Raw genomic sequence first — 4,625 nt, forward strand, 5'->3', positions numbered from 1 at the left:
TAAAAAATTGAATGATCTCCAGTAGATCTGTAAGACCAGGTAGATGATTTAACTTCCACTGTTACCGGACAGTTTGATCTCATCAAACACTAGTCAACTTGTTTTTGTCCCCTAGCTTTCAATTTTTATTTTAGGAAGAAAAATTTGCAGTTAACGATGTTGACTTTCTAAAACAGGAATATACTAACATCGATCCTAATGTCTTCTTAACATCTAATTAAAATTAAATCACATCCAAAAAAAAAAAACCTAAATCGTGACAAATATGTATTATAAAGTTTGATCACAAAGATGCTTGTGTTTTACGCATTTTTCGGTTAGGCAAGTATGAGTAATACTAGAGATATAGTTATTTTTACTCCTTTTTAGAATTACCTTGTAATTAGAGAAATATCACATGCATGATCTAAATTCATCACTAATACCACTTTTATAACGCACAAATCACAATAAACCATATCTTTAGTTGTGAAAAAGTATTGTGTTGTTAGATTTATGGGGCAAGTATTAGCCACAAAGTTGTAATATCACAAACTGAAATGCTTATGAATTATGCATTTTTCAGTGTGGCAAGTAAGAGTAACAAAGTCTGGTCACAAATTGCCATAATACATACACATTTTTAGGATTTTTATTATTAATGTAAGTGGTTACACTTGATTCTCTTTTATAATTAAGCATTGATGGGTAGGATTGTGTAATGCTTTATTTTTATTTTTTTTCAAATACTCAGATCTTTTATTCAATGAGAAGGGATGTTATCATTTGAACTCATAAACGCTAATGCCTTTTTTTCAATAAATGTTGTTTTTTTTTTGGGGGGGGGATTTGTTTGGTAAGGAACAGAATGCTCATGTATTAGGCATTTTCGATCAGTCATTGTTTAAAAAGTGAGTTGGCAAACTTATTGGTGTACTTGGTCGGCTAAGAATAGGACACATATGCTTTATCCGAGTGAAAATTGTAGCAAAGTATTGGCTTTTTGATTCAACCACTGAGTTACTCTTATATATAAGAAGAACTATAAAAATAATAAAAAAGGAGTTACTTTTCACATCAAAGGATCACCATTTTGCTTTATCATTCAATAATAGAGATTTGTTGGTGTCTCTTCAAATGATCCGGAAGGGGACAGAAAGATAGTCATACGGGACAATAGTTGATGTGCATAAAAAAAGTTACCATCTTTTACATAACACATTAAGCGGTAAATAATTATTGAAATAATATCATTTTTCATATGAAACAACCAATCACATATTTTCTATTATACAACAATTATAATCAATCACATCAAATTGTTTGAAAAAATATATATATGATAATAAAAAAAATTTGTTTTATATAATATTGATAGTTCATAGCACATAGTACGAACTATTGGATCCCAAGACAAAGTGGCTTTTGATTCTCACCACTGCATGTAAAAGAAAGACTTTTCAGAATACAGCTGCTTTTGCCCTTTATCAGGACTGCCGTCCGCCGTCTGCCGACTGCAAAGTGCCGATGGTTCTATTTTCTATTTTGGCCTGACTCCCACATTAAAATTATGTGACTTCAGAAACCCATGGACACACACTCACCATACTAGTTTCCAAGGATAGTGTAGGACGGTAGGACCATTTTTAAAGCCTGTGCCATCTTTTGTCTTACAATGCATGATTAATACGAATTTCCTAGCTAGATCTGCAATAATCTTAGACCATCATATTTATGCCAGCATTTTAACATGCATGTTTGCTCTTATCTACATCAATTCTCATTCTTTTATCCAAGAATCTCATTTGTTTCTCACATTCATTTATTTACTTGTACATCATTAAAAAAAATTTGTTTTATATAATATTGATAGTTCATAGCACATAGTACGAACTATTGGATCCCAAGACAAAGTGGCTTTTGATTCTCACCACTGCATGTAAAAGAAAGACTTTTCAGAATATAGCTGCTTTTGCCCTTTATCAGGACTGCCGTCCGCCGTCTGCCGACTGCAAAGTGCCGATGGTTCTATTTTCTATTTTGGCCTGACTCCCACATTAAAATTATGTGACTTCAGAAACCCATGGACACACACTCACCATACTAGTTTCCAAGGATAGTGTAGGACGGTAGGACCATTTTTAAAGCCTGTGCCATCTTTTGTCTTACAATGCATGATTAATACGAATTTCCTAGCTAGATCTGCAATAATCTTAGACCATCATATTTATGCCAGCATTTTAACATGCATGTTTGCTCTTATCTACATCAATTCTCATTCTTTTATCCAAGAATCTCATTTGTTTCTCACATTCATTTATTTACTTGTACATCATTACATTTATTAACCCGTACAATGTGATTAATGAAGAGGAATGTGTATTACAATTATGATCACTTGCCGGTATGATTACAACATATTGATTTTTATTTTGAAAGTAAGAAAAAGTATGCTCAATTCTATATTAAATGCTTTGAATTCTAATTTCAAGGGCTCTCCTACTCTTTCTCAATTCTCATTTATATCAATATGGGAATTTTTGTAACCAGAAAACTTTTTACTCCTAGGGACCTTTTACTTCTTACATCAAATTGATAGAGATTAGCAATGATAGTACCCCCTATCTATTAACTTTGAATGAGAAACCAGACATAATTAAATCATTTCTTGATCTACTTCGAGGTGTTGGTTGTAACAGAAGCATGCTTAACACATGTGGTGCCATGGAAATTGAAAAGGAAGAAAAAGACAAGAGAGAAAAGAAAGATGACAACCTTTGATAAGCTAAGCTTTTAGCTAGCTTTAGCAAAAGAGGTTCAATGATTTTAGTGGCATGATATCATGTTCATTTCATTATCAAAAGCCCCCACACTGGAAAGCTTCAAAAGGTAATTTAAGTCGTGCACTTTATAGAAGACATGCATGAGTAGATGTCTTTATGCAAGAAATGGTGTGGGCTATATTATGGTCCTTATGGAATCTATTGCACAATGAGCAAAGTCAAAAGATTATTTTGATTTGAATTTTATTTCATGAATCAAATTAAATAGGTAATTTTAAATTTTAAATAACATGACAGTCTGTATAATATGAAATCATAAGAATTAAAGTCACTTAAAATTTTAAATGATATGATAGTTTGTATAATATTAAATCTTAAAAACTATAGTCCTATTGATAAAATTGACTCTCGAACATCACCTTTGGCAACTTATGAAGTCCTTCGGATCCAAATATTCCAACCAAGGTGATAGGATTCTAGAGAGGCCACACTCATATGACCCAGTAATGATTCTATTGGCTCCCCAGTAGAAGTACTATTTTCTCAATTTCTGTTCCTGAAAATGGACCTACCGACAATTGTTTCACATTTACGTTTCTCTATGTGCTTTTCCCTAAACCCCACCAAAAGGAGCTTGCTTTTCTTTCTTTCCCTCTTACTCTTGTGGATTTTCCTTGTATAAACTATTCTTTCCTGCAAGGTAACTATGCAAAAATTGAAGTATATGATTTCACAGCTAATTAGAGGGACTAAAAATAGTTATTTTACACACGACAGACAGTATTGATTTTACTTATGTTGTTACTTGTTAGGGTCGAATGCCTTGTTCCACAATGAAAATACTCAAAATAGTGTTGCATTTGCGGGGTGGCAGACCAATTCAGAGGAAAACGAAACTTTCAAACAGAGGCCGTGGACATCTCTAATTACCACAAAAAGTAGAGTGTCACTGTGTTCTGCTACTACAACACTTTTGTCCTTCCATTTCAGTGACCCAATAGTCTCTGCGTGACCTGAGAGTTACTATTTCAATTGGTATCATGTTCTGGAAAAGTCACTTTTCTTTTTTTTGGAACAGTTACGGCATTCAAAATGTTTTTTTTTTTTTTTTTTTTTTTGCTCACTAGGAAATTCATTAATATTTTTTATAATTCCAAATAATTATATAAACAAAAATTTTGTATTCATAAAAATAGATTAGACCCTAAATAGAAAAGCCTTTTTCTTGGGTCATTTGAGAGCCCCAAATGACAAAACAAAAATATTTAGAATATGTGCAAAAAATTGAGTGGAAAAATGATTGGTTTGAGGGAAGCAAAACTTAATATAGAAAAAAAGGTCAATAGTGATGAACAATTAGTCAATGGTCAATCAATGGAGGGTGAAAAAACAAAGAGAGAGAAGCTATTTTGAGAGTTTTTTTTTTTTTTTTTTTTGGTAGTTTGTTATGTATGCGAAAAACACCTTTTGCTCTAATGGGCTTATTTTCCATTCACTTACATTTTTCACTTGACCAAATACTATTCGGGAAAAACTTATATATAACGTCTTAGCTACTGTTCCAAAAGCAAATGAAACTTGATTTTTTTTCAAAAATTTAGAAGTGTGACTTAATTTAAAGAGAGTATTTAAGGAACAATACCTAAAATAGGTATTTAAGTTTTGGTCTTTATTAGATTTGGCATGTGATATAGATTTTGAGGGTTTTTTTTTTTATTTTTACATCGGTTGGGGGTAGGAGTATTTGAACTTTGAATTTTTCCATTGAAAATACTAAGAGGTGCTAACTAGTTAAGCTACAACCTCTTGACACATAGTCGATTTTGAGTTGAAAGTTCAAAACCTTCCCTATCAAATCAATCT

The sequence above is a fragment of the Quercus suber genome, unplaced genomic scaffold, assembly GCF_002906115.3.
Source record: "Quercus suber isolate HL8 unplaced genomic scaffold, Cork oak 2.0 scaffold_471, whole genome shotgun sequence".
Taxonomy (NCBI): Eukaryota; Viridiplantae; Streptophyta; class Magnoliopsida; order Fagales; family Fagaceae; genus Quercus; species Quercus suber.